Below are 19716 nucleotides of genomic sequence, written 5' to 3' on the forward strand. Positions count from 1 at the left end.
TTGTAAGCTTTCTGATATTCTCTTCCCCTTAATTTTACTTTTTAAATCGAGTTATTCTCATGCAATCTTTATATCCTCATTTTCATCGAAATTATTTCATTCATTACTTGTTTTAAATATTACAGTTTATTTTTCTATCAGAACCTTGAGGTTCCTAGTGTTCATCTAAATGATATAAAAGTGTTAAGAACATTCAGCACATCATATCCACAGGATTAACTGGACCTGCAGATTCTGCCTAATTTAAATGAAAGATTTCTGGCTGCTAGAGCTAAAACTGCTTACTGTTTATTTTGTAGGAATCCTAAGGCCTTTGGTGCTCTCCTGTGTTGGTCTACTGCACTGACAGTATATAATTTCACATTCAGAACTTAAATTAATTTTTTTTAAATCATTTGTTTTTTCTTGGGAAATTCACATCCATAGCTTGTTTTAAGCATACTCTCCCTCCTCCCGCCCCGCGTTGAATTACACACGGCATTTGTTAAATGTCTAATTTAGTTTAAAACATATTTCTTGTGAAATTGCTCAGCCAGCGAAATAGTTGTCTTAATGTATTACTTAACACCTCACCTGTAGCAGCGTAATGTTAAAGATTACATTAAGATGGAAATGATCAGCAGGCCAACTGAACCACAGGCACAATAAGAGATTTCTCAAGGCCAAAAAAGGCATTACAATCCTTTTTTAATCTTCACTAATCCATGTTGGACCAATGATAAAACAGGAACTATTTTTAACTTATGAGGCATCCTTCTATACCCAGTATTAAGAAAGTTAAAATTAATCGGTGCAACAATGACTATCAATGCAATGTGTTTGGGGGAAAGTGAGAAACATATGGGATTCAGCCTTTCAAGGAAAAACAAAAAAATCCAAACACTGTCCAACATTGCCAGCCTTGAAGCTATTTATTCAATTTGTGCTTTAGGCATGAATAGTACCAGTTAGGGCAGAAAACGCAGCAGCCAGAAGAGAATCTTATGGGTCTTGGCAATTCTTTATTGGATGCTTGCACTTGACACTCAAATTAGGGAAACAAAGGACCAACTAGATGAATCACTGCAAGCAGATTATCTGTGTTTCTCCAGGGCTCCTTTTGAGATGCTACTAGTGGTAGCTTCTGCAGTTTTCAAAATCATTCCCCTTCTATCTAGTAAGTTGCCCAGTGACCAATAAAACACTTCTAATATGTTTTGCCATGCCAAACAGAGCCATCATATTTATGATTTAAGCTCATGGCAGCATGTTGGACATCCATTACACAGTATGTCTGACCAACTTCATTAAGCTTATGCTTTTTTTTTTTTTTTTTTACCTCCTGGGATAGCGGTTAGTGAGTAGCTAGATCAACTTATGAAATGACCAGGGTAAATTTGAAAAATGTAATTCTGAAGTTGATTTGAATAGTGTCAAGGTCTCTGGCTTTCAAATATTTGATTAGATTGATGCAATGGTTTTAGGCACTCTGGCCTGAGAGCCAGATGAACAAGGGGGAGTGGAGAAGGGCAGGTAAAACAAGTGACAAGTTAAAATCCTTGTGCTGTTTAATTCAGTGATCATTTAATGATCACCTGCTATTGGGTGGTTTTATATTAGGGAATGCAGAGAGGAATAAGGCACAGATCTTCTCACCTAAGAGCTCACAGCCTAGGGTTTGTGTGTGTGTGTGTGTGTGTGTGTGTGTGTGTGTGTGTGTGTGAGACAAGTCTTCAAGTTGGCAATAAAAGACTGAGTACTAGAGATTCAACATATAGTTGTCAAGTGCCTACCATGTTAAGCACCTCCTCTGGTGAGCACCTGCTACATGGCAGGCATTGGGATACCTGGATAAATAGATCGCATGCTGCCCTGAAGGAACTCACAGCCTACTATTCCCAAGTAACTGCCATGAATCTTTATATTACAAAAAATTAGGAAACTGTCAAAATACTTGATTGGTTTTTCAAATTCTGCGTGCTTGCTTATTATTACCTGAGGGGTTTGATATCATAAGATTAGCCACCTCTATGTAACTTTTTGCACACTTCTAGGTTAATAATTTGAAGAGCCAGAAAGAACAGAAAATAGGCAACATTCACAGACACTTGATTGACTTGGAGACGAGCAGACAAGTCAGTAAAGCTTTTTTAGTTCATCTAACTTGTCCAGTTCAATAAGTTGGGTAGTCACAATTTGCTTCTCAGAATCCAGGTAGCTGAAATGGATGTCTCACGGTTTGAAATTTCTCCATATTTCTGCCTCTGGTGCCATCACATCCAATCAAATAGATTCTTACTTTAAAAAAAAAAAAAAAAAAAAGGATGAGAAAGGAAAGGAAAGGAAAAGAAATTGAATGTTCCACAATGTAGGTTATGTGATAGGCTGAAGGCGATGATTTATGAAACAAGCCATGTCATGGGGCGAGGAGGAGTGGGGAGGTGGGACCTGGAGCTGGAGGGAGTGTCCGCCAGTGCACACGGCCATGGCCATGGCCACGGTGGTACCACAACGCTCTGAGGGAGGCAGAAGACAGACTGCTGGAAACTAGTGAGCCCTGCCCATGACTCCTAAATGACCTCTCACATTAGAAACAAATGTTGCAAACATTCTAAAGATGTATGAAAAGCAAAAGACAACATAAACTGCATTTGGGATGCAACTGATTTTCACCTTATGACCTTAAAGAAAACGCTGCAAGAGCAAAAAGCTTCATAATGGCAGAAAGTCCTAGAACAAAGTGGATACTTGTTCCTTAGTTTCCTTAACTCTCTTTACTTTGCAAGCTGTGCCTAATGGGCTGGCTGGCTGAGAACAAGTCTGAGGAGTCAGGTTGCCAGGACCCAGATTCTGACTTTACCACTTCCCAGCTCTGTGACTTTGGGTAAGTTATTTAGCTGTGCCTTAATTTCCTTACCTGTAGAATAGCAACCGTGAGCACCTATCTTAAAGCTTTGTTGTGAAAGTTAAGTGAGATACCACGAGTGAAGTGTCAAGAGGAGTAACTGACGGTTAACCATGACTAATAATATTTTGATTATGATGAATAAACATCATAATGTTTATTTAAAGGTGAAAGACCAGGGTTTGACCTGTGTGAACAAGAGCTGCATGATGAAAAAAGCACTGAAAAATATTAAGCAGACTCTTGACTGACCTGTAAAATGACTAAACAAAGCCTAGCCCCTGCTCTGTTAGAGGGCTCATTAAGATGTAGACGTGACTGCTTTGTAAATGATGAAGCTCTGTATGAGCTGAGATAATAGTCATTCATTCATTCATCCAACAAATGTCAATTGAGCATCTACTATGTGCCAGGCACGGTTCTAGGCCGTGAGGATGTGACAAAGACAAGCAAGCCCATGAGGCTTATAGTCAAGCGAGGGCAATAAACTAATAGAATAGAATAGCAGGCACTAGGGGAAAAAACAGGGTAAAACAGCTAGAGATTGGGGTGGGGTGTAGCACTGTTTTCGCTAGGATAGTGATATTTGAGGAGAGATTTGAATAAAGGGAGGGAGGGAGGGAGCCATGAGGCTATCTGGAAGAAGGGCATTTCAGGCAAAGGAAACAGCTTGTGCAAAGGCCATGAGGTAAGAGCTTGGCTGGCATGTTGAAGAGACAGCAAGGAGGTCGTGTGGCTGGAGTGGAGGGGGTGAGAGGGAGACTGGTGTGGGGGGAGGGCAGAGACGTAGTCCAGGGCCAGGTTGTCTAGTGCCTCACAGACCATGAAAAGGACGGTGCGGGGCTTCCCTGGTGGTGCAGTGGCCACTTAGGAAGTTCTTGCAGTGGTCTAGGTGAAGGAGGTGGTGGTGCTTTTAGGAGAAGTGACTGGTTTCAGGATGTGCTGATACTGGGTATGAAACATGAACAAACGAAAGGAGGCAAGCAAGCACAAGCCTTTAGGAGTGGGTGGCTTGGGGAACGAGGCTGCTAGTTCCAAGATGGGGAACGCTGTGGAACAGCAGGTTTGAGGGGCTGTGAATGGAGGATTTGCACTTAGAGGTGCTGAGGATGAAATGTCACAAGCGGTTGGAATTCAGGCATAATGCTGGGCTTAGAGACATGGACAAAGCATCACAGTTGATGAAAGGGTGAAGTCACCTAGGGATAAGCCAGGACACAGAAGAAAAGAAGTCACCGGCCTGAGCCCTGGGAGCTCCAAATTCCAGATGCCAAGAATAGGAGGCATTATTACAGTAATGATAATACTGAAAGGACAGTGACTGACTCTGAGCTTGAATTGATTTAGATGGCTGACTATTTTCATTTTGAATGGATTTTCCATCCCAAGACAGTGAGTCATTTATGCCCTCAGAGCACTTTTCAAATTCTGTTATTGTATCAAGCATATTCATTTATATATTTATTTTTCATCCTTCCTTCTAGATCATAACTTTTCTAGAACTGGAACTATGTCCTCTTACTGTTTATATCCTCCATAAACCCATAAGCCCAGCATATAAGTGAGGGTAATGATATTACTCACTACCATTTATCCAGCTCCTTACTATGTGCCAGCACTAGTCTAAGAGTTTTACATGTATTCATACCTTTAGTCCCTACAACAACCCCACGAGGTAGGTACTATTATTTTCCCCATTTCACAAATGAGTGAACTGAGGCACTGAGAGTCGTTTGTCCAAAGCCACCCAGACTTTGGCAAGTGGTAGCATTAGGCTAAATCAATATTTGTTAAAACAAATCAATATTTGTTAAAGAATGAATGGATAGACGCTTTGTAGGAGTTCCCATAACCACGTTCTTCCACTAAACTCCAAATTGGTCTGATTTATAAGAATACAGTTTACACCCAATCTTTAGATAATATAACCTTGTTTATATATAACAAATATAAACAAGGCAGTGCCTTGTTTTGTGACGTACTTTTTTGCTACTTTTATTTCTTCAAGATGTATTTTACAGACAGTAAAATACATAAAATTAGGGGTACAGTTTGATGAGTTTTGACAAAATTATACACCTGTTCACCACCACCACTGTCAAGATATAGATCATTTCCATCATCCCAGAGAATACCCTCATGCTTCCTCCCAGTCAGACTACCTCTCACCCAATAGGCAAGCAGCAAAGATTGTCCTGATTTTTATCACAATAGATCAACCTTGCCTGTTCTAGAACTTAATATAGATGAAAACATACAGCATATGCCTTTCAGTCTGAATTCTTCTCTTAGCACGCTATTTTGAGGTTTATCCATCTCGTTGGGTGTTTTAATAGTTTGTTCCTTTTTATTGCTGAGTACTATTCTACTGTGTGAAAATGACACAGTTGTTTTTATCCATTTTCCTGTTGATGAACGTTTGGGTCGTTTGCAGTTTGGGGCTCTTAGGGATAAAGTTACTGAGGACGTACTTGTCTTTTGGTGGATGCATGGCTTCATTTTTCTTGCATGAATACCTAGGAGTGGAATGGTTGGGTCATGTGATAGGTGTCGGGTTAACTTTAAAAGAAATTGTTAAACTGTTTTCCAAAGTGGTTGGACCATTTTTTATTCCAGCAACAAATGAGGCTTCAGTTGTTCCACATCCTGTCAGCACGTGGTGTGGTCGTCTTTTAAATATCTCTTGGCTTTTGTACAGTTTTCCAGATAAAGTTAGAAATCCTTGCTTATCATCCCAGGTCCTTCCCAACTATGCATCCACCACTCCCTTTGAATCTCATCTCTACACAGGAACCTTCTGAATTAGCCATAAAAACTGTTCTTTGAATTTACAGTACTTATGGTCAGTCAGCTGGGTCTTTCAACAAGTCCCTTTCTGTCCTGCTCCTTCACATCTCAGCCTGTGCCCCATCCACCAGCATCGCCCACTTTCTGATCCTGCAGTCGGACACTGAGGCCCCCCCTTAACGCTCTCCAGCTCAGTTAAAAGCACAGGCTTGGAATCACACAGACCAGGTTTGGCCCAACCTCTCGCGACTGAGAGCAAGACACTGACTGCCCTTCTCAGGTTCCTCATTTGTAACAGGCAGATAGTAAAACCTTTCGAGCAGAGTAGTTATGTAGACAAAATACACTAACATATGGAAAGTGTTCATCACCATTCGACTATACAGATGGATCAAACAAAAGGTATGTTTTCATAAGGGGCCGCCTGTTTGGTATAAAAGAATTCATCCTCCAATGTTTATTGAGCTTTTAGTAAAAATAATAGTTAATAGGTATTGTCAGGCATGGTGCTAATTGGAGGCAGTGGCTTTTTAAATCGGCAATGATGTCATCTCCACTTTACCAACAAGGAACCTGAAATGTAGAGATGTGAGGTCGTTTGCTCAAGGTCACATGGCTAGAAAGGGACAGAACCAAGATTTTTTTTTTTTTTTTGTGGTACGTGGGCCTCTCACTGTCGTGGCCTCTCCCGTTGCGGAGCACAGGCTCCGGTTGCGCAGGCTCAGCGGCCATGGCTCACGGGCCCAGCCGCTCCGCGGCATGTGGGATCCTCCCAGACCGGAGCACAAACCCGTGTCCCCTGCATCGGCAGGCGGACTCTCAACCACTGCGCCACCAGGGAAGCCCCAGAGCCAAGATTTGACCAGACCTGTCTGACTGCAGAGCCTTCCCTCACAAGCTCCACGTTCCACACTCCACTGTTTTCTACATGCTCTGACTCTAGGCCAAGTCCTCCACTGGGTGCTGGAGTTGCAGAGAGGAGAAAGACACAGCCCTCACTTACAGAAGACAAATCCATGAGCAGATAATTATACCCCAATATGTTGATTTTAAATGTTGAGTTACAAATGAAGAATTAGAGGGATCACAGAAGAGGGACATATGGCTGCGTGGGAGTGTTTCAGATATGATTTCTGGCAAAAGAGAAACGTTCAGCTGGTTTTAAGGGATCACTAGAAACAGGTCAGGAGAAGGCCAGTGTCCCTTGGCAGAAAGGACAGCATAAACAAAGCAAAACCGTGGAAGCATGGAACCTCATGGTAGGTGCTGACAACAGAGAAGGAGTTTGTGGGTAAGGTAGAGAGTTATCAGAACCAGAGTGGTTCTGTACAGCTGTGCAGGTTGTGCAGTGGGCAAGGATGTGCATCTAAGTGGGTATCACAGTCACAGATACTGCGGATTTGTATATTTATTTCATCAGTTTCCTTGAAAATGACCATGACCATGTGTAGACTATGCTTTACACGTATCAGAGTATTATAACAATTTTCCAGTAGATAGACGTAGAGTGTTGTAAGTACCAGAAGCCTTTAAAAATTTGCACAGTAGTGCCCTTTGGGCTGGGAGTAGTGTAGTCAGAATTACTTTCTAGGTGGATGTCTCTGGAGACAGTGAGAGGGATGGCTTTGTAGGGGGAAAGACTGGAGCCAGAGAGGACAGCTAGGACCCTGTTGTGGAAATCTGGGTGAGAGATAAAGGCTTCAGCCAGGGCAGTGGTGGTTGGGATGGACTGAAGAAATTCTTAGGCAGGTATTATGTTATAATGGGTAAATGGATCAAATCCTAACTATGCAGAAGAGGATTTATAAATAAGTGCCTTTTGGGGAATTCCCTGGCGGTCCAGTGTTAAGACTCGGTGCTTTCACTGCCGTGGGCCCGAGTTCGATCCCTGGTCGGGGAACTAAGATCTCACAAGCTGTGCGGCGCGGCCCCCTCCCTCCAAAACGTGCTTTTTTCATGCAAAATGGAGTGTATAATTCTGGCCACATTTCAAAATGATATAGAATAATAATAAGAAATGGCTTATATGACGCCGTAGTTTGGGTTCTCTCGCAAGCATACCCTGCAATAAAGATCCGTGTGCAAGCATCTCTTTGGCAGGTGGAGCAAACCCCTTTGGGGAGTGTAGGGAAGCGATATAGGGACGAACAGCAGCCAGTAAATGGTGCATTATCCAGCAAGTTACAACGGGACAACTGGGGCTCAGTCCTGCTGGACAAATTCTGGCAGCCAGTGTAGAATTCAGGCCTTGGTGTTTCCACCGGGGGCTGGGGGAGCAGGGGCATTTGGTTGAGGGCTGCCCTGGGCTTGGAGCGATGGGCGCTGGTTCTTTGGCCCGTGCTGCCTGCCTCACACGTGGCCGTGGCCGTGCAGGCAGGCTCCGGAGGCTGGAAAAGACCCTCAGGCAGGGACTGGCAGGTGCCGGAAGTTGAAGTCCCCATAGAGTTTTCTTTCTTTTTTTTTTTTTTTTTTTTTGCGGTACGCGGGCCTCTTACTGCCGTGGCCTCTCCCGTTGCGGAGCACAGGCTCCGGACGCGCTGGCTTAGCGGCCACGGCTCACGGGCCCAGCCACTCCGCAGCATGTGGGATCCTCCCGGATCGGGGCACGAACCTGCGTCCCCCGCATTGGCAGGCGGACTCCCAACCACTGCGCCACCAGGGAAGCCCCCCATAGAGTTTTCAAAGGACTCTTGAGAGTTTTCAAAGGATTCAAATTCCTTAGGTTGTTTGAACCTCCAGATAGTTTTGTGACCTAGAAAAATGTGTGGTTTCCAGCTAAGCCTGAGCAGCTCTTGCTCATGGTCAGTTCCACCGGCCTCCAGAGCTGCTGCACCAAACAGAAACGTCTCTTGTCAAGGTCCCTCCCCTTTTCCTCATTACTGACTTGTTGGGATATCTGTCTCCTGATATAGATAGCGGGCCGTTGAATTTAGAAATTTTGTATAATTCACCTTTGTTTTCCCAGAGCCTGGTAAACAGTGGGTGTTTAGTGAATGTAATTGAGTGGATGGATGAATGACTATTATCATCGCCATTTTAACGGTGTTAAAACTGGGACTGACAGAGCTAAAGCAACTTACCCAGAGTCACGCAACCAGTTAGAAGAGACAGGACTTGAACTCAGCTCCTCCACATTCCTCTCAAGAAATCTTGCTGCTGCCACGCAGCTCCATGAGGGTGGGCATAGCGACTCTTTGTCGGGGATTCGTAAATCCCACAGGCCTATGAAGTTTGGAGTATTTGAAGGTAGGCCAACAACTAGAAAGGAAGGCCAGGAAACTTCAGGGGAGGGAGTTTTTCACATTAGGAACTGACTTTTGTTTTATTATTTACGATATCTCAAAGTAGAATGGGGAAAGACAAATAGGGGCAAACCCTGTGACCCTCATAAAATAAAACACATTTTTCCTCCAAATGTGAAAGACAAAGGACCATCCCCGTAGGACCCAGTGCAACGATCTGAAATCTGAGTGAGCACGTGCTGTAAAGCTCGCTGTGCTCCTGGGTAACCTGGGAAGTCAGGGGTGATGTTGGGCCTACATCAAGGAAGGCCGGCCTTTTTATTCTTTTTGTTCAACATGCAACGAAAGGGGTAGCAGCTGCAAGAGGGAAGTCAGCTAAAGAGTTTTCGAAATGAATTTAAAAGTGCATTCTTGAGTGTCCTTGCAATATTTCTGCTAATGTAAAAAGCATGATTGGTCTATGAGCACCTTTCTGCTTCTCTTCCCATGCTAATTTATATCATTCTTGTGTCTTTTTCCTTTGGTTTCAAAATATTGCATATGCCATTTAAAACAGCTGATTTTATTTAAGTAGCATTGAAATGTGACACTTTTAAAGAGTCAACTTTTTTAAAAAGTTGACTAATTAAAAGACCTAAATTTGTGACTTTTGAATTTCTTTTTATCTGTGGAACCTATACTTCACTTCTGTATAAAGTTAAGGGTACAGGCTCCACTGTCAACTACATCCATGTTTGAATCTTAGCTCTACCATTTATAGGCTGTGGCCTTGAACAAGATACCAAGTCTGTCTAAGCTCCAGTTGTCCCATCCATGCAAGGGCAATGGTAATACTGCCCTCCTCAGCTGGGCCATTTTAAGGATTAAATGAGGTAATGATGAGGGTTTCCAATAGGTATATAGAATTTTTATGTATTTAATCCTCACAACAACCCTCTCAGTTAGCTACTGTTGTAGTGTCCTTTTTCATATAAGGAAACTGAGGCATACGTAGGCAAAATATCTTGCTCAATATCACAGAGTTACTAAGTCGTAGTAGCAATATTTGGACCCTCACACATAATGAACTTAAAAAAAACCTGTCAATTATTATTGTAGTTTAAATAAAAACATTTCCCGGAGACTCATTGTGTGAGTTAAGATTGGAGCTGTCTGGTTGAAGTAGGAATGGGAAACCCAGATCTCTTCCTCCTGCCTGAGGTGGCCATAACTTGGAAGTTATGCTTGGAAACCACTGGCCTTCCTATTGCTGGTAGAGAAAAATAAACATGAATAAAAAATGAAAAACTGACGGATCCTTAGAGGCGTTCTGTTTGGAATGCCTTCTATGTCCCACACCTGTCCTGTCGCTCCTCAAATAAACAGGTGCATCTCCTAAGATGACAGACAAGGCAGGAGCCATGATGAGAGGTTTTAGGGGGGCCTGTTGTTGTGAGATCCGAACGAGGGTAGGTCAGTGGCACAGCCAGATAATTTCGCATTAAAATTTGTACTTAACAACTTAAATTGTTTGAAAAATATTCACTCATCAATTCATTAAGCAAACAGTCATAGAGTACAAAGTATGTATCAGACATGGCTCCAGTATTTGGGGGTTGCTAGTTGGGCTCAAGATACTGAAGTGGAAAGCCAGCTATATATGCTCACACCTCCTCTCCCCGAGTCATCCTACCTGGCACCTGCAGGTGCCCCTGCCTGCCCATTTCCCGCTGTGTGTAGTCTGGATGACCACTTCCGTGTTGCACCATCTCAATCCAGACACTAACGTCTTTTCCCACGTGCTCTTATATATTCTGTAATGTTTCTATCGTCACTTCCCAGAGAGGCATGCGTTGTTTCATTTTCTATTTTCAGAACCTTACTTCCATGCCCATCCAACCAGGGTAAACGTCTCATGTGAATTTATTTCCCTTTTCAAGTCAGAAGGCAGGGGTTTTCTTCAACATGATATCTCTGAAGGGACAGGGCTGTCACAGCACCTAACTTGCAAGATGGTCATGAAGCTTGACCTCTATAACACAGGCTCTGGCACATAGCAGGCCCTCAGTTACATATGATTTCCCCTCTTCTTTAAGAACACAGTAGCCTAAATTATATACTGTGAGATCATTTACAATTTATGCGTTGTTATACATCAAGGACTTAAAAATATGGAGGTCATTTCTTCCTTTTCTAGGTTATCATCAAATAGAATTTATGAACCCTCAGATTCATGGGCTTTCAATGAATGATATAAAATTGAAGCAATAAGGCTCCATTCCACATTTTGGCTCAGAACTTCTTTCACATACATTTTTGGACCTAATAATAATATTTTCCACTTGGAAAACTTCTTTTCAACTTGGACACTTGTACGATGGTTGGCATCGTTTCATGCTTATGTCAACTAGTCAATGAGTTGAGTTTTCATTTTCCATGTGTAACTTTGGTGCCTGCATTTGTACGTGTCATAAGTGGGAAGGCTAATTGAAAAGTGATGAGATTTGAATCTAAGTGATTTGACATGCAAGGGCTTCTAGGATAATTAAATAATGAATTACTTCACCTATCAAGCATTTATTGAGAGCCTACACGGTTGACACGCAGCATGCTCTGTGCTAATAATACGAAGACGAAAGAGTTTCTCAGGAAGCTAACAGGCAATCAGTAGAGACAGTTCCATAAAGGATTGCAGTGTGGTATGTGGAAAGTGCAGCAACAGCGGCACTGGTGTAATGGTAGCAAAAAGGCAGGAGCAATCAATTCACTAAGTTTTCAAGTATGCTATGATGAGGCCAACAGATCACGAGATGATTGCCACTGAAAAATAATTTATGCTCTGTTCTATTCAGAGATCCCAAGAGGAGGGGCATGCTATACCACAGGGGGCCACGTGAGAAAGCTCCAGTGTTGGTCAGGATGTAGGTGGAGGAAGAGATGTGGGCAGGAGCCTTTCTTGTGGTGGAGAAAGGCAGGATAAGCAAGTTTAGGAGTGGCTAGTTGAATGACTGCAGCAGGCTCTGGGGCTGAGGGGCTGGCCCTAGTTGTCTAGTGTCTGGTCCTGGGGTGAGAGCTGGTAAAGGAGACTGCTGGGGGTATGGGCTCTGGATTGCTTAGTTTGTATGTGAAAGGCATGCTTCTGGGCTAGTTGTTTGCTGTCTTTCTCTAGGAATTAGCTAACCCTTGGAGGAGCGGTCTGTCCAGAAACAGCAAGGCCCCAAATATCAAAGCATCAAAATATACAAAATGAAGAATATGGTTAATACAACCACGTCGGCCAGGGCAGCCAGGAGAACAGGACTAAACCAAGAGCAAAAGAGCTTTCTGGACAGAGGGTTCAGTTTATGCAAATATCCAGAGACGTGGAAGAACCTGTTTGTATTTTAATATGTTTCGAGTCCGGAGTCAGGACGAAATGTGAGCCGTAGGGCGGGGTGGTGCTCTGAGCAGCAGCCAGTGCGTGAAGTTTTCCTGGATCAGGAATTTGGACTTCGTGTGAAAGGTAGTAATGTATACCTGAAGGGTTTTACCGAGGAGGGTGACAATGATTTCAGCTTCCTTCTGTTTGGTGAAAATTTATGCTATTATATCTATGCTACTTAAAAATTAAAGAGGTTTCACATTTCATCTTTGTAAGATAAACAACATGATCTCTTTAGTACTTTCAATGGTTATGTAAAGAATATTTACTCTTTGGCTCCTACAGATTGTAAATCCTTGGTGTTCTCTTTCCAGCACCCTCCAAGCAGGCAGGTAGTAGAGCAGAGAGTACAGGGTGATAAGGCAGTCGTTAGAGGACCAAGGCCTGGTCATTCCATTGGTTGAGTCACCTCACTTCTCCAACGAGAAGATAAGATCATCCGCTGGAGCCGGTCAGTTGGCGTGGATCCTGTATCTGCCACTTACTGTGTGAGGGACCTCAGGCAAGTTATTTAACTATTGTCTCAGTTTCCCCATATGTAAAATGGAAATAAACGAATATCTATAGTACAGGATTGACAACAGGCTTTGGATTTGGTTTCCCCATCCATCATGCCTCTGCCAGCACCGTCTCTGTGCAAACCAATGCCTTATAATACAGTATTATTATGACGGTCTGGGCAACGTTGGACCAAAGAATGTACATCATCGCAGAATAAAGGGCAACGGGATGATGTTTATGGAAATCACTGGTACTATCATATTCCTCAACCCCCGGGAGCAGCTACTCTTCTAAAGTGGAAGAATGGAATATTGAAGACTTGTTCTTGGCCGAAGCCAGCATTCTGTAAAGTTAGTGTGCTGTCTTATAGGTTGCTATAAACCAGAGATTAGTATCTGGTATGTTCTCTATGACCTGTTCTCTATGAGCGAAATACAGACATTAGGGAACCAAAAACTAAGGGGAGTGGTGCCTTGTGTGATTACATCTTATGCCTCCCAGCAACCTTTGTGCTTCCTGTCCTTACGCCTCTGGGTTCTATTTCTACTAGGAGATACAATCATTGTTCCCATGAATTGGAAGCTACCAATGCTGCCTTGTCCTTTCAGACTCTCCATGCCACTAGGAAACTGCCCCCCCAAAGAGACTGTATTTCATCTGGACTTGTTGATCATGCAGAGCAAAATAGGGTTACAGCTACATACACAGTGAGACTAGGGAGAAACAAGGATGGAAACGCTAGATGCTTCGTGGAATCTTAATGGAAGACTGTCACAACCCCACGTAGGCAGGTCCACCAAGGACTCATATCCCTCAAGAATGAAAGTCTGTGTCAGTGAACTGAGCAAAGAACCCCAACAAATTAGTTGATGGTTCAAAGCAAAGAGACACAGAATGTGTAGCCTTGAGCTGTATTTCCTTCCCTGCTATTCTATAGAGATGATACATAGATAGATAGACAGTTAGGAGGTTGGCTGGTTGACTGGTTGGCTGACTGAATAAGCACAGACGCACATACATATTGATACATACGTAGGTGTTGCCGTAGTGTAGTGTTTATTACGTTCGCCTCACACACATACATACATAATAAAACCTTTCACCATAAGATGAAAATTGGAGCCCAAACTTTTAAAAAGTTTGTGATTTTATAAGGTTCCTGAAGAACAATATTTGCAGTTGGTCTTTCAGTCACTGTGTAAAAGAAAAGGAAATGTTTTCAATTATTAGTTATGTGGAAAATAGACCAACTTACAAACAAAATATATCCTATAAACAAAACTAGGAAGGTCCCAAATGATTATAAGGCAGTCACTCTCTAACTTACCCTTTCTCCTAACCCCTTTCAAGAAGATAAGAACTTTAGCTCAGCCCAATTTTGGAATAGGAGCTGGGTGGAGGCCAGGAGTCAATCTAATCACATTGCATTGCACTGGCACAGTCTTCCTTTTGTGGGAGAGAGTGTAAGTACATTTTTATTTTGGTATGGTTTCTTTCTTTTACCTGATAAATGTGTTGCTTGAATTAAATTTTAAAGATTATAGGGGTAGGTTTTGTTAACTTTCCTGCCTCCCAGAATCCATTCTCCTCTGTTTTCTTTTGAGAAAGATTTTCTTGTGAGAAATCACCTCTCCCCCACAAATCACCTCTCATTTGTGTCATTTAGATGGAATTCTCAGTCAAGGGGCCCTGCCCTTCTTTAACCAATGAGTGGGTTCATGACCCCGCACACATGTCCTAGGCTAATTGGACTTTATCTCCCAATAGGTGAGAGCTTGAGCAGAGTGATGCAAAGGAAACAAAATCAGGTTGAAGTGGACTCATCCCCATGGTGGCAGCACCATGTCTGGCTCCTCCCACCAGAATCTCTGGAGCTGTCCTGATTCTTGCCCCTTCTGAGCCCAATTCTTCTAATATTCCTTCCATCTTGTGAACCATCCTATATCCGTCCAACAAATTCATTTTGTTTCTTGTTAATTAGAGATTAGATTGGATTCCAAGACTAGATTGGAATCTAATAACCCTAACTAGGTCAGAGTAGAAAAGCTCTTAAAGCAGGCAGGAAGGGGAAAGATAGATACTCTTGACATAAGGAAGTCATGAGCAAAGTGATGATGGTCTTAAACAACATGACGAGTCTGGATAACCTCAAGTGGCGCAGAACAGAGAGTCAGTACAAAATTAATCCTGAAGGGGTTTTTATCCTTGCCTGGTGATTCCCAATATGTGGGCTCTGGATCTCTAGGTTACTGCACAGTCTAAAAAGACATATTCTTTAAGAACCTCATCTGTAGATTGAACGAAAATCCATGGAATTACTGTCATGTGCTATTCTGTGAAAAAATTTTAAATACAAGAAGTCTTACCATTGAAATGGTAAGGAACAACTGGTCTGTCAGCAGTTCTCAGTTGTAGAGTGGTTAACACATTTCCCTCTCATGGTGCAATTTGATATTAGCTGAAATGACAAGGGTTACAGGTACATTACTTCTTTTATAAATTAGAGCAGATTCAAGGCTGTCCTTTCTATAAATTCATCTTGTCTACTTGTATTCTGATTTGTTTTCTTGAGTGGGAGAGAACTGAGTGGAATTTTAACTGCTGCTCCGAGAATTGTACACAAATCATTTGTCTGTTCTGTCTCCGTCACGGAGCATGGCGAGCCTCTGGTACTGGGGTGACACTGATGATTATAGAGCTAATGCATTGTCGAGGTGTTTGTGAGTTGTAGTTCCATCATTACTTTCTTTTATCTTTCATTTTACCCTCAGGTACATTTATTATTTATTTTGAAAAAATCCAAACTTAGGCAAAAGTTAACAGAATAGTATAAAAAAATTCTTACATTCCCTTCATTCAGATTTCCTAATTGTTAACATATTACTGCATTCTGTCTATGTCTTCTAATCTCTCATATGTATATATATCAGAAAGATGAGAGAAGATGGCATATCTATTTATCTATCTATCTATCTATCTATCTATCTATCTATCTATAACAAGCAATCATTCATTGCTGTGGTATTCTTGCAAAGAATGCATGCCTGAGTCCAGTCATGAGGAAACGGGGTGGACCCCAACTGTGCATTTAACTGTCCTGTCTCCTTAGTCTCCTTCAGCCTGGAATAGTGCTTCAGTCTTTCCGACTTTCACATCCATGGTAGTTTCAAATAGCGCAGGCCTTTCAGCATTGCTCAAAACATGCGCTAAGTATATATTTTAAAATTTTCTAGTGGAAAAGCAAAATGGAATTGTTTTCTAGCATTAGGAAAAGGAAAAAGAATCAGGTGAAATTAATAGTGATGATATACTTATTTAACCCATTTCTTTCAAAATGTTATTCAAAAATGTAATCAGTGCAAAAATTATCTATTTATGTTATTTTTTCCACATAAAAGTTTCAAAATCCAAGGCAAATATAGCACATCTCAATTAAGACTGGTCACATTCCAAGCGCTTAGTAACCACATGCGGCCAGCGCTAGCATACTGGACAGCGCACTGTCACTGTGTCTCATAGTCTGGGTCCCCCAGTAGTTTCCTCATGACCAGACTCAGGCATACATTCTTTGTAGAAATGAAGCCGTGCTCTTTGTGGTTTGTCACATCAGGAGGTACGTGGTGTTGACCTGACTCATCACTGCTGATGTTAACCTCGGTCACTGGGTCATGAGATGAGGGTGTCGTCCAGGTTTCTACATTGCAAAGTCACCATTTTTTCTTTTGTAATTGATAAGTATTTATCCTATTCCTCTTCAAACCATCAGCCACCAGCCTTTACTTCCAAGGCAACTTCTGCCTAAATCAACTACCAGTATATTGATTGCCAGATGGTGTTTTCTATTTCCATCATTCCTTCTATATTTATTAGTTGGCTTTCTACTGTAAGGAAAAACTTTTCCTTCTTTCCCCTTCATTCACTCATATCAGCGTGGACTCATGGGTATTTATTTTACTCAATAATAGATTTTAATCTGTTACTATCAGTATTTATTTTGATGTTTATAATGTCCCTATTTGACCAGTGAGAGCCCCTTTAAGCTGACTCCTCTGTCCCTTTGATGTATCTTTGTCATTCTTTGAGCATTCCTTCAATTCTGGTCCAATAAGATATTCTAGGTTTGTCTTGTATTTTCCCTGTCTCACCCTTAGGATTAGTTATTTCCCCAAGGAGTCCTGTTTCCTTCTAATGTTAGACAGAATTTAGAAACCAAGATTTTGGTATGATGTGCTTATTTATACTGGGTCAGCGGACAGAGCGAAGATGCGTACATATACATATATTTATATACACATACATTAATATTTATTTATATAGCTATTAAAAAACCATGAGTTCCCACTGATGCCCCCCAATTCCAACTGAACACTTTAGAGTTCTTTTGCAGTCTTCCCCTTTTCTATACTTGTAATCCTTCTTCTTATAGTGAGAAACTTGGTTCGCATTATTTTGAGTATGTTTATTTATTTGTTCAGTCCCACTGCATGTCACCAATGGCTAGATCATGCCAGCTGTTGTTTTTTGTTTGTTTATTTGTTTGTTTGTGGTACGCAAGCCTCTCACTGTTGTGGTCTCTCCCATTGTGGAGCACAGGCTCCGGACGCGCAGGCTCAGCGGCCATGGCTCACGGGCCCAGCAGCTCCGCGGCATGTGGGATCTTCCTGGACCGGGGCACGAACCCGCGTCCCCTGCATCGGCAGGCGGACTCTCAACCACTGCGCCACCAGGGAAGCCCCCAGCTGTTGTTTTGATCTTCAGCCTCACTGCTGTCTCCTTGTCCTTGTTGCTGCCTTCTTGGTCTCACAAATACCTCCTTCACACCACTGCCTCCTTGGCCCCCCATACTTGCAGGTACCTCCTTGGCCTTACTGCCTATCAGCCCCTCCCTTGCTTAGCCCCATCCATGCTACTTCTCCAAGAGAAAGGGAGGGGAAGGGGAGGGAAGTGAAAAAGAAGAGGAAATGCTTCTTGTTTTTAAATTAAGAAGTCAAGCATAGACTTAGGCTTTTGGGAACATGGCAGATTAGATATTTTGAAAAGCTCTCTCACTGACAAACACCTAAGTGATGGATAAATTAAAAATCAAACAAACAAAAAAAGTTTTAAGTATTGAGGCATTACTAAATGTTCAAGAAAGCAAGAGAAATTTTTAAAGGGCGGTAACCCCTAAAATGTGGTAAACAGAACAAAATTTAAAATTATAATGATTAAGAGCTGAAACCAGAGTGGTAAGTGGACACAGATAACTGGGCTGTCCTGAGTGGGAAGGGGGAGGGAATGTAGTTCCCAGTATAATAGAACTTTGAGGATTGATGCCTCCTAGAGGGATAAGAAATACTAGGCCTGAGTCCTGTGCAATGTGGGCAGATGAGCAGACCAGTCCCACATACATCTGGGCACTAAAAGGAGCCACACCTTCATCAAAAGGTGGGTTAGACATTGACGGTGAAACCAGCCTACTTCTTCCAAGGGGAAAAACAAAAGTATCTCCTGAGAATTTGCTACCATAGACCTACTCTCGTGCGGTGTCTGGGGCTTAAATTTAGACTACCTCTGTGGCTAGGCGAATATCAAGCTGAGATTCAATTAAACTGGTTCTGGAGTCTGAAGCTCTTGAGAGTCTTCTCTGGAGAAGGCCATTTTAAACCTAGGCTACTTAAATTTCCCAAGATTAAGTTCAGGCAAATATGAGTTCATGATTAAGGAAAAAAAAATAAAAACCCAAACATCAAACACATGAGAAAACAAACCTCCATGTTTAAAAAGCAGCAGAAACAACCAATCAACGATTTGGGCTCAATAAACTTCAACTGTTTGTATTATCCCATATAGAACATACCCATGCGTGAAATAGAAATGAAATTAAAAATCAAAGAACGAGAGACTATCAAAACCAATCAGAAGGGCTTCCCTGGTGGCGCAGTGGTTGAGCGTCCGCCCGCTGATGCGGGGACACGGGTTCGTGTCCTGGTCCGGGAAGATCCCACATGCCGTAGAGCAGCTGGGCCCGTGAGCCATGGCCGCTAAACCTGCGCGTCCGGAGCTTGTGCTCTGCAACGGGAGAGGCCACAACAGTGAGAGGCCCACGTACCGCAAAAAAAAAAACAAAAAAAAACCAGTCAGAAATGTTTAGGAAAAAATATATAATCACTGAAACTATGAAGAGCTCAAAAGCATCCAGAACTCTCACACACCATTGGTAGGAATGTAATTGGCACAGACACTTGGTGAAAAAGTTGTGTCTATTAAAAGTGAACCTATAGCAAATCCTATGACATGGCAATTTCACTTCTAAGTATACATTCAGCAGGAGTGCATGCATATGTGCACCAAAAACATGTCCTGGAATGTTCATAGCAGCACTATTGGTAACAGCCCTTAGCTAGCAACTTCCCACGTGGCCACCGATACATTGTATTGAAAAATTAATTATGGTGTATTCCTACAGTGGAAAGCTATACAGTAATGAGAGTGAACAAACTACAACTACACTTCTGGGTATACATCCGAAGAAAAATAAAATTCAAAAAGATATATGCACCCCAATGGCCATAGCAGCATTATTTACAATAGCCAAGAATGGAAGCAACCTAAGTGTCCATCAACAGAGGAATGGATAAAGACGATGTGGTATATATACATGATGGAATATTACTCAGCCATAAAAAAGAATGAACTAATGCCATTTGCAGCAACATGGATGGACCTAGAGATTATCATGCTAAGTGAAGTAAGTCAGACAGAGAAAGACAAATATCATGTGATATTGCTTATATGAGGAATCTAAAGAAAATGATACAAATGAACTTATTTACAATCAGAAATCGATTCACAGACATAGAAAACAAACTTACGGTTACCAAAGGGGAAAGGGGGAGGAGCAATAAATTAGGAGTTTGGGA

The sequence above is a fragment of the Tursiops truncatus genome, chromosome 1 (assembly GCF_011762595.2).
Source record: "Tursiops truncatus isolate mTurTru1 chromosome 1, mTurTru1.mat.Y, whole genome shotgun sequence".
NCBI classification, from domain to species: domain Eukaryota; kingdom Metazoa; phylum Chordata; class Mammalia; order Artiodactyla; family Delphinidae; genus Tursiops; species Tursiops truncatus.